Source organism: Cololabis saira, unplaced genomic scaffold, assembly GCF_033807715.1.
Source record: "Cololabis saira isolate AMF1-May2022 unplaced genomic scaffold, fColSai1.1 scf032, whole genome shotgun sequence".
Lineage (NCBI taxonomy): Eukaryota > Metazoa > Chordata > Actinopteri > Beloniformes > Belonidae > Cololabis > Cololabis saira.
Window position 1 is genome coordinate 395,001 of NW_026906196.1, and position 10,000 is coordinate 405,000.

General features: G+C 44.3%; 12 non-coding genes and 1 pseudogene across 12 annotated transcripts; all 13 read right to left on the reverse strand.

Moving 5' to 3' along the window:
- Positions 1 to 5: 5 nt before the first annotated feature.
- On the reverse strand, positions 6 to 124 carry LOC133429315 (5S ribosomal RNA). Its single transcript, XR_009774244.1, has one exon. It is a non-coding gene; the product is annotated as a 5S ribosomal RNA (ribosomal RNA).
- Positions 125 to 314: 190 nt separating this feature from the next.
- LOC133429274 (5S ribosomal RNA) lies at positions 315 to 433 on the reverse strand (annotated as a pseudogene).
- Positions 434 to 650: 217 nt separating this feature from the next.
- On the reverse strand, positions 651 to 769 carry LOC133429437 (5S ribosomal RNA). Its single transcript, XR_009774364.1, has one exon. It is a non-coding gene; the product is annotated as a 5S ribosomal RNA (ribosomal RNA).
- A 199-nt stretch (positions 770 to 968) lies between these two features.
- LOC133429639 (5S ribosomal RNA) lies at positions 969 to 1,087 on the reverse strand. Its single transcript, XR_009774557.1, has one exon. It is a non-coding gene; the product is annotated as a 5S ribosomal RNA (ribosomal RNA).
- A 216-nt stretch (positions 1,088 to 1,303) lies between these two features.
- Positions 1,304 to 1,422, reverse strand: LOC133429640 (5S ribosomal RNA). The gene has a single exon (XR_009774558.1). It is a non-coding gene; the product is annotated as a 5S ribosomal RNA (ribosomal RNA).
- Positions 1,423 to 1,621: 199 nt separating this feature from the next.
- On the reverse strand, positions 1,622 to 1,740 carry LOC133429175 (5S ribosomal RNA). The gene has a single exon (XR_009774138.1). It is a non-coding gene; the product is annotated as a 5S ribosomal RNA (ribosomal RNA).
- Positions 1,741 to 1,956: 216 nt separating this feature from the next.
- Positions 1,957 to 2,075, reverse strand: LOC133429677 (5S ribosomal RNA). The gene has a single exon (XR_009774594.1). It is a non-coding gene; the product is annotated as a 5S ribosomal RNA (ribosomal RNA).
- Positions 2,076 to 2,274: 199 nt separating this feature from the next.
- Positions 2,275 to 2,393, reverse strand: LOC133429586 (5S ribosomal RNA). The gene has a single exon (XR_009774506.1). It is a non-coding gene; the product is annotated as a 5S ribosomal RNA (ribosomal RNA).
- Positions 2,394 to 2,610: 217 nt separating this feature from the next.
- LOC133429187 (5S ribosomal RNA) lies at positions 2,611 to 2,729 on the reverse strand. The gene has a single exon (XR_009774149.1). It is a non-coding gene; the product is annotated as a 5S ribosomal RNA (ribosomal RNA).
- Positions 2,730 to 2,928: 199 nt separating this feature from the next.
- On the reverse strand, positions 2,929 to 3,047 carry LOC133429526 (5S ribosomal RNA). The gene has a single exon (XR_009774449.1). It is a non-coding gene; the product is annotated as a 5S ribosomal RNA (ribosomal RNA).
- Positions 3,048 to 3,246: 199 nt separating this feature from the next.
- Positions 3,247 to 3,365, reverse strand: LOC133429148 (5S ribosomal RNA). The gene has a single exon (XR_009774112.1). It is a non-coding gene; the product is annotated as a 5S ribosomal RNA (ribosomal RNA).
- A 217-nt stretch (positions 3,366 to 3,582) lies between these two features.
- LOC133429198 (5S ribosomal RNA) lies at positions 3,583 to 3,701 on the reverse strand. The gene has a single exon (XR_009774160.1). It is a non-coding gene; the product is annotated as a 5S ribosomal RNA (ribosomal RNA).
- A 199-nt stretch (positions 3,702 to 3,900) lies between these two features.
- On the reverse strand, positions 3,901 to 4,019 carry LOC133429550 (5S ribosomal RNA). The gene has a single exon (XR_009774471.1). It is a non-coding gene; the product is annotated as a 5S ribosomal RNA (ribosomal RNA).
- Between the last annotated feature and the right edge of the window lie 5,981 nt (positions 4,020 to 10,000).

Below are 10,000 nucleotides of genomic sequence, written 5' to 3' on the forward strand. Positions count from 1 at the left end.
GAAAAAGCTTACAGCACCTGGTATTCCCAGGCGGTCTCCCATCCAAGTACTAACCAGGCCCGACCCTGCTTAGCTTCCGAGATCAGATGAGATCGGGCGCATCCAGGCTGGTATGGCCGTAAGCAGAAGCTGCAGCTTGAAATACCTCTTATATGGAGTTGAAGATAAGTCATAGAATATAAGTCATTGATTTGTTGGTTTTATTTGTTGGAGTAACCATGTGCAAAACACTTTAGGACGTGAGCTGTCGCTGTTACCACGTTGAAATATGTGTGGGTAGATTAAGCGAGAGCGTTCTCTGCTGGTTGAAAAAGCTTTTTCAGCACCTGGTATTCCCAGGCAGTCTCCCATCGAAGTACTAACCAGGCCCGACCCTGCTTAGCTTCCGAGATCAGACGAGATCAGGCGCATCCAGGCTGGTATGGCCGTAAGCAGAAGCTGCAGCTTGAAATACATCTTATATGGAGTTGAAGATAAGTCATAGAATATATGTCATTGATTTGTTGGTGATAATAATTTAGAAGCGCTTATTTGTTGGAGTTAAGGTGCCTTAACTATGTGCAAAACACTTTAGGACGTGAGCTGTCGCTGTTACCACGTTGAAATATGTGTGGGTAGATTAAGCAAGAGCGTTCTCTGCTGGTTGAAAAAGCTTACAGCACCTGGTATTCCCAAGCGGTCTCCCATCCAAGTACTAACCAGGCCCGACCCTGCTTAGCTTCCGAGATCAGACGAGATCGGGCGCATCCAGGCTGGTATGGCCGTAAGCAGAAGCTGCAGCTTGAAATACCTCTTATATGGAGTTGAAGATAAGTCATAGAATATAAGTCATTGATTTGTTGGTTTTATTTGTTGGAGTTAAAGTGCCTTAACCATGTGCAAAACACTTTAGGACGTGAGCTGTCGCTGTTACCACGTTAAAATATGTGTAGGTAGATTAAGCGAGAGCGCTCTCTGCTGGTTGAAAAAGCTTACAGCACCTGGTATTCCCAGGCGGTCTCCCATCCAAGTACTAACCAGGCCCGACCCTGCTTAGCTTCCGAGATCAGACAAGATCGGGCGCATCCAGGCTGGTATGGCCGTAAGCTGAAGCTGCAGCTTGAAATACCTCTTATATGGAGTTGAAGATAAGTCATATAATATAAGTCATGATTTGTTGGTGATAATAATTTAGAAGCGCTTATTTGTTGGAGTTAAAGTGCCTTAACCATGTGCAAAACACTTTAGGACGTGAGCTGTCGCTGTTACCACGTTGAAATTTGTGTGGGTAGATTAAGCGAGAGCGCTCTCTGCTGGTTGAAAAAGCTTACAGCACCTGGTATTCCCAGGCGGTCTCCCATCCAAGTACTAACCAGGCCCGACCCTGCTTAGCTTCCGAGATCAGACAAGATCGGGCGCATCCAGGCTGGTATGGCCGTAAGCAGAAGCTGCAGCTTGAAATACCTCTTATATGGAGTTGAAGATAAGTCATAGAATATAAGTCATTGATTTGTTGTTTTTATTTGTTGGAGTTAAAGTGCCTTAACCATGTGCAAAACACTTTAGGACGTGAGCTGTCGCTGTTACCACGTTGAAATATGTGTGGGTAGATTAAGCGAGAGCGCTCTCTGCTGGTTGAAAAAGCTTACAGCACCTGGTATTCCCAGGCGGTCTCCCATCCAAGTACTAACCAGGCCCGACCCTGCTTAGCTTCCGAGATCAGACGAGATCGGGCGCATCCAGGCTGGTATGGCCGTAAGCTGAAGCTGCAGCTTGAAATACCTCTTATATGGAGTTGAAGATAAGTCATATAATATAAGTCATTGATTTGTTGGTGATAATAATTTAGAAGCGCTTATTTGTTGGAGTTAAAGTGCCTTAACCATGTGCAAAACACTTTAGGACGTGAGCTGTCGCTGTTACCACGTTGAAATTGTGTGGGTAGATTAAGCGAGAGCGCTCTCTGCTGGTTGAAAAAGCTTACAGCACCTGGTATTCCCAGGCGGTCTCCCATCCAAGTACTAACCAGGCCCGACCCTGCTTAGCTTCTGAGATCAGACGAGATCGGGCGCATCCAGGCTGGTATGGCCGTAAGCAGAAGCTGCAGCTTGAAATACCTCTTATATGGAGTTGAAGATAAGTCATAGAATATAAGTCATTGATTTGTTGGTTTTATTTGTTGGAGTTAAAGTGCCTTAACCATGTGCAAAACACTTTAGGACGTGAGCTGTCGCTCTTACCACGTTGAAATATGTGTGGGTAGATTAAGCGAGAGCGCTCTCTGCTGGTTGAAAAAGCTTACAGCACCTGGTATTCCCAGGCGGTCTCCCATCCAAGTACTAACCAGGCCCGACCCTGCTTAGCTTCCAAGATCAGACGAGATCGGGCGCATCCAGGCTGGTATGGCCGTAAGCTGAAGCTGCAGCTTGAAATACTTCTTATATGGAGTTGAAGATAAGTCATATAATATAAGTCATTGATTTGTTGGTGATAATAATTTAGAAGCGCTTATTTGTTGGAGTTAAAGTGCCTTAACCATGTGCAAAACACTTTAGGACGTGAGCTGTCGCTGTTACCACGTTGAAATATGTGTGGGTAGATTAAGCGAGAGCGCTCTCTGCTGGTTGAAAAAGCTTACAGCACCTGGTATTCCCAGGCGGTCTCCCATCCAAGTACTAACCAGGCCCGACCCTGCTTAGCTTCCGAGATCAGACGAGATCGGGCGCATCCAGGCTGGTATGGCCGTAAGCAGAATCTGCTGCTTGAAATACCTCTTATATGGAGTTGAAGATAAGTCATAGAATATAAGTCATTGATTTGTTGGTTTTATTTGTTGGAGTTAAAGTGCCTTAACCATGTGCAAAACACTTTAGGACGTGAGCTGTCGCTGTTACCACGTTGAAATATGTGTGGGTAGATTAAGCAAGAGCGCTCTCTGCTGGTTGAAAAAGCTTACAGCACCTGATATTCCCAGGCGGTCTCCCATCCAAGTACTAACCAGGCCCGACCCTGCTTAGCTTCTGAGATCAGACGAGATCAGGCGCATCCAGGCTGGTATGGCCGTAAGCTGAAGCTGCAGCTTGAAATACCTCTTATATGGAGTTGAAGATAAGTCATAGAATATAAGTCATTGATTTGTTGGTTTTATTTGTTGGAGTTAAAGTGCCTTAACCATGTGCAAAACACTTTAGGACGTGAGCTGTCGCTGTTACCACGTTGAAATATGTGTGGGTAGATTAAGCGAGAGCGCTCTCTGCTGGTTGAAAAAGCTTACAGCACCTGGTATTCCCAGGCGGTCTCCCATCCAAGTCCTAACCAGGCCCGACCCTACTTAGCTTCCGAGATCAGACGAGATCGGGAGCATCCAGGCTGGTATGGCCGTAAGCTGAAGCTGCAGCTTGAAATACCTCTTATATGGAGTTGAAGATAAGTCATATAATATAAGTCATTGATTTGTTGGTGATAATAATTTAGAAGCGCATATTTGTTGGAGTTAAAGTGCCTTAACCATGTGAAAAACACTTTAGGACGTGAGCTGTCGCTGTTACCACGTTGAAATATGTGTGGGTAGATTAAGCGAGAGCGCTCTCTGCTGTTTGAAAAAGCTTACAGCACCTGGTATTCCCAGGCGGTCTCCCATCCAAGTACTAACCAGGCCCGACCCTGCTTAGCTTCCGAGATCAGACGAGATCGGGCGCATCCAGGCTGGTATGGCCGTAAGCAGAAGCTGCAGCTTGAAATACCTCTTATATGGAGTTGAAGATAAGTCATAGAATATAAGTCATTGATTTGTTGGTTTTATTTGTTGGAGTTAAAGTGCCTTAACCATGTGCAAAACACTTTAGGACGTGAGCTGTCGCTGTTACCACGTTGAAATATGTGTGGGTAGATTAAGCGAGAGCGCTCTCTGCTGGTTGAAAATACTTACAGCACCTGGTATTCCCAGGCGGTCTCCCATCCAAGTACTAACCAGGCCCGACCCTGCTTAGCTTCCGAGATCAGACGAGATCGGGCGCATCCAGGCTGGTATGGCCGTAAGCAGAAGCTGCTGCTTGAAATACCTCTTATATGGAGTTGAAGATAAGTCATATAATAAGTCATTGATTTGTTGGTGATAATAATTTAGAAGCGTTTATTTGTTGGAGTTAAAGTGCCTTAACCATGTGAAAAACACTTTTGGACGTGAGCTGTCGCTGTTACCACGTTGAAATATGTGTGGGTAGATTAAGCGAGAGTGCTCTCTGCTGGTTGAAAATGCTTACAGCGAGGCTTCCGGCTTAGCTGTACATGGGGTGAGACGTGATTAGCGGAGCTCCTGCAGGGTTAATTTTAATTCAACATTTATAGGCACTTTTTGCATCACTCCCACGGCTTTGGTTTTAACTAAATTATTTTCAACGCGGTTACTTCGACAACTTACCACGGAAATGCCTCCAAAGTCCTTCAAAGTGGGGAATAACCCTCCAGCTAACCCGCGGCCTGCTGCTCATGCCGTCTCCTCGCCCCGCGGTGATTCCCCTCCTCCGGAGAGCACCTGCGCTGCGCAGGTTCCAGCTGCGGAGTTCAGCCGGCTTAAAACCGAACTCCTCTCCGCTCTCCGCAATGATGTTGCAGCTATAATTCGGTCAGAGCTTCAGGCAGCACTTACCGATAATTTAACGTCCATTAAGTCCGAGCTGCTTTCTCTTAAAGCCGATCTTTCTGGCAGTATTTCCTCCATGAAGGCGGACGTCGCGGGTCTCGCGACCACGGTCGCTGGGATGGAGCTGTCCGTCTCAAGCTGCTCAGACGACATCGTTGCTCTCCAGAAAAAAGTGGATCACTTGTCGAAAGAATATGTGAGGCTGGAGGACAGATGCGAGGATTTGGAGTCAAGGTCTCGTCGGCAGAACGTACGGATTATTGGCGTCCCGGAGGAGGATCCTGACTCTTCATCTGCAGCCGGTGTTTCCAGGCTATTGGCGGAAGCCTTCTCCCTCGACGCTGAGCCGGTGGTGGACAGAGCCCACCGCACCCTCATGCCGAGACCGAAGCCCGGGGAGCGGCCCCGCGCAATAGTGGCCAGGCTGCATTATTACACCGACTGCGCTGACATCCTGAGAAAGGCGAGAGAGCGGCAGCAGATCAAAGTCCGGGGTATGAGCATCTCCGTGTTCCCGGATCACACAGCCAAGACAGCGCGGGCGCGCGCTGCCTTTAATGACGTGCGCCGTCAGCTGCGGGAGATTGAAGGAGTCCGGTATGGATTGCTATATCCCGCCCGGCTGCGTGTAACCCATGATGGCCAGCAACGTGACTTCACGTCGCCAGATGAAGCCCTGGCATTCATCAGGAAAATAAAAAAAATGACTACCAGCTAGTTTTCTGGGACGACTTATCCAGCTTGATGTCCGTGCGGGACTCTGGCCCGGGGTGAGTGACTGAGTCAATTCAGAAAATGGGACTTTATGTCGTAATTTTTTATTTTTTATTTTTTATTTATTTATTTATTTTTTTTTCTTTTCTCTTCTAACTATCAATGGGAACAACACTGTTTTAAATTGATGGCCTAATCATTTATCTGGTATGATGCCTTGATAAGAAAATATGCACGCACCCCTGTCTTTGCTTAAATTGTGTGCATGTGTGTGCGTGTCTGTGTGGGTGTGTGAGTGCATATATGTATATATTATTGTTCTATAGGCCAAATGTCTCCCTAATTTACGTTTGTTGTTACCCTGACAAGACAGCGATCGTCAGAATGGCTTAGATTGATGGTTTCATATGCCTCATATTTTATTATTTTTTTTTTTTAAGGGTTTAACTCTGCAGGAGCTAATTTTGTTTTTGTTTTTGTATTTAGCTTTATAGTCGAAAGCATCTCTTTTCGAGAATGGCTTCCTTTGAAGCCAGCACGGCTGTTTCCATCGTTTGGGGATGGGATCATCTAATGTGCGCTGGGTGGGTGGGCGGGGGTTATGGGATGTTGGCTTTTTGTCTCTGTAGGTATGTATATACTCCTGAGTTTTGTTTGTTTTGGTTTTCCCTTTTACCTCTTTTCCTTATATCTCCTCTGGTGGTGGGTGAGTCGGTCTTATTTTCTCTCAGAGAATGCCTATGAACGATCGTAATCTGCGCAAGCTTGATACTGGATCAAACATTACATTCACTAGCTGGAATGTGAAAGGTGTGAATAATCCAATTAAGCGATCAAAGATTTTTTCACATTTGAAACGCTTGGACACTGACATAGCTTTCCTTCAGGAAACTCATTTGCGAAATAAAGATAATTGCAGACTCAAACGAGCTTGGGTGGGTGATATTTTTCATTCAAATTTTGATTCTAGGTCTAGAGGAGTAGCAATTTTGATCAACAAAAGAGTCAATTTCTCCGTCTCCAGGACAATATCCGATGAGAATGGTAGATATCTTATTGTTGCGGGCACTCTATACTGTAACCCTGTATTGTTGGTGAATATATATGCCCCTAATTTTGATGACCCCAATTTTACGGATAGGCTGTTTGGCAACCTCCCTTTCTTAAATACGCATATTACAATACTGGGCGGTGATCTGAATTGTGTTATTAATCCTTCTTTGGACCGTTCGAATCCTCGTACTTTGACTCAATCCTCTATGTCAAAATCTATTACCGATTTTACAATCAAGAACGGGCTTGTTGATCCGTGGAGGGTCTCACATCCTGGAGATAAGGAATTCTCTTTTTTTTCACAAGTACATCAGTCATATTCACGTATTGACTATTGTTTTGTTGATGGCTCTCTTCTCCCCAAAGTTACTTCTGTCGTATACCACCCAATTGTTATTTCGGATCACGCCCCTCTAACTTTGAATATAACATGGTCTGAGCGCCCCCGTTTTTCTTCTCCCTGGAGGTTTAATCCATTGCTTTTATCCGACGATGCATTTAATGTCTCTATATCTGCTTCAATAGATGATTTCAATGCATTAAAAAAAACAGATTCTACCAGTTTTTCGCTAGTATGGGAATCACTCAAAGCATATTTGCGAGGACAGATTATTTCTTATTCAGCATACGCCAGTAAAATCCGCAGGGCTAAATTACAGGAGCTCACATCTAAAATTCAGGACACAGACAGACTAAACTCAGTTAACCCGAGTCCGAGTTTACTGAAACAACGGCTTGATTTGCAGTCAAAATTCGATCTTATAGCGACAGCTGATTCTGAACGGCTCCTATTACGCGCTCATGCCAACTATTATGAACACGGCGATAAACCAAGCAGGTTATTGGCTCACCAATTAAAAAGGCAAGCAACGTCGAGACTGATTCCCAGCATTAGAGATTCTAATGGCACACTTACCACCGATCGAATCGCCATCAACACAATTTTTAAATCATACTACTCCTCTCTCTATGAGTCAGAATCTCCACTTGACACAGCAGAAATGACCTCCTTTCTTGATAATATCACTGTCCCTACTATTAATTTGGATGTGGCTAATGGCCTCGATGCTCCTTTCAGCTTGCAAGAAATTGCCGCCGCCATTGAAGCTACGCAAAGCAACAAGGCCCCTGGTCCCGATGGGTTCGGAGCTGAGTTTTTCAAAAAATTCAAAGACAAATTAGCCCCCCTTTTACTTTCAATGTACAATGAGTCCCTTGATCATGGCTCATTGCCTCCCTCTTTAATGCAGGCGTCTATTGCCCTCCTTTTGAAGAAGGACAAAGACCCTGAATCATGCACTTCTTATAGGCCCTTGTCCTTACTGAATGTAGATGTCAAAATTTTAGCCAAAGCACTAGCAATTCGTCTTGATAAGATCCTTCCTAGCATCATATCTGAGGAGCAGAATGGTTTCATCAAGGGACGCCAGCTCTTCTATAATGTTCGTACACTTCTTAATGTGATTCTCTCTAAAGATTCTTCTCCACTCCCTGAAGTTGTTATCGCAATTGATGCTGAGAAAGCTTTTGATCATGTCGAATTTAACTATCTTTTTGCAACACTTCATAAATTCGGATTTGGACACAGGTTTATATCGTGGATTAGACTTCTTTACACTTCCCCTCAGGCCAGCATTCACACCAATGACAACTACTCCACTTATTTTACATTATCACGTGGCACGAGACAGGGCTGCCCTCTCTCCCCTTTGCTATTCGCTCTATCCGTCGAACCACTTTCAATTGCTTTAAGAACTCTTCCTCTATTTCGCGGAGTCTCTAGGTCCAATGTGGAACTTAAATTGTCACTTTATGCAGACGACCTCCTTTTATATGTATCTGACCCTTTAACCAGCATCGCACCAATATTATCTCTGTTGAAGAATTATGGATCCTTCTCCGGCTATAAGGTCAATCTTCACAAGTGTGAATGCTTCCCCATAAACTCCTCTGCTTTACAACTCAAACAATCTGATATCCCCTTTAAACTCAGCCCGTCGGGCTTTAGATACTTAGGGATTAATGTGACCCGCACTCTGCCCTCTCTTTTCACCGCTAATTTTTCCTCACTGGTAACTCGAGTGAAGGCGGACTTACAGAGGTGGAACTCCCTACCACTGTCGCTGATAGGAAGAATTAACACAGTGAAAATGACTGTATTGCCTAAATTTCTTTTTTTGTTCCAATGCACTCCTTTATTTCTACCAAAATCTTTTTTTAAATCACTTGACCAAATTGTTTCCAACTTTTTATGGGCCGGTAAGACACCCAGAGTGAGGTATTCGCTTCTCCAAAAATTTAAATTTAATGGGGGTCTAGCACTACCAAACTTTATGCTTTACTATTGGTCAGCGCATATTCACAAACTAATTTATTGGCTTCAGTCTCCTGAGTTATTATGGTGCAGATTGGAGGCTCAGTCACTCTCTTCATCCTCTGTAACGGCCCTATTCTCCTCCTCTTTACCATTGAATCCCTCTAAGTTTACAAATAGCCCTGTGGTGCTTTCCTCCCTTAAGATTTGGTCACAGTTTAGGCGCCACTTTAAATTTGCTTCTCCATCCATCTATACACCTGTTACTAAGAATCATCTGTTCCCTCCATCACTAATAGACACCACTTTTATGATTTGGTACAACCGGGGCATTAAGCACTTCAGGGATCTATATAAGGATGGTATCTTTTCCACATTTTCAGATCTGAGGTCAAAGTTCAATTTGCCTGCCTCCCATTTGTTTCGCTACTTCCAGCTTCGACACTGCGCCTCTGCTCTGTTTCCATGCTTCCCTTCCCTTCCTGCTAACCAACCGTGGGATGATCTTCTAACAATGAAACTCAGTCAAAAATCTCTGATATCTAAGATATATACACTGTGTATGACATTTGATGATCATTCTGTAGATAAAGCTCGGGAGGGTTGGGGACGAGAGTTGGGCCTTGACTTCACAGGGGAGCTGTGGGATAAAGCTATCCGTAGCATACGATCTAGCACGCCTTGCGCTAGATTTGAACTTATTCAATTTAAGGTGCTGCATAGAGCCCACCTATCAAAATCCCGATTATCGGAAATATATCCGAATGTTGCAGACCTATGCGACAGATGCCAGGGTTCTCCATGCAATTTAAGTCATATGTTTTTCTCCTGTCCTAGGTTACAGAAATTTTGGAGTGATTATTCTGTGATCATGTCTAAAGTTCTAGGTAAAAAAGTTGTTATGGCCCCTCTCTTAGCAATATTCGGACTCACTGTTGACTCCTCACATATCAGCCCCACACAGTCAGAAGTATTGGCTTTCACATCCCTTTTAGCAAGACGTCGTATCTTACTTCTATGGAAATCCCCCAAGTCCCTGTCTATTTCTATTTGGCTTAGTGATGTTATGTTTTTTCTTAAATTGGAGAAGGTGAGATACTCTTTAAAAGGCAACGCAGCTAAATTCGTTCGCAAATGGCAATCTTTCATAGACCACTTTACCGCGTTGAAGACTCTACCCACCGACTGACCCCCCCCTCCCTTAATTTTCTTTTCATCTCCTTAATTTGTTTTTTTTATGTTTTATTTATTTCCAGTTAATGGGATAGCACTTATGGGCATCTACATTCACCACTGCA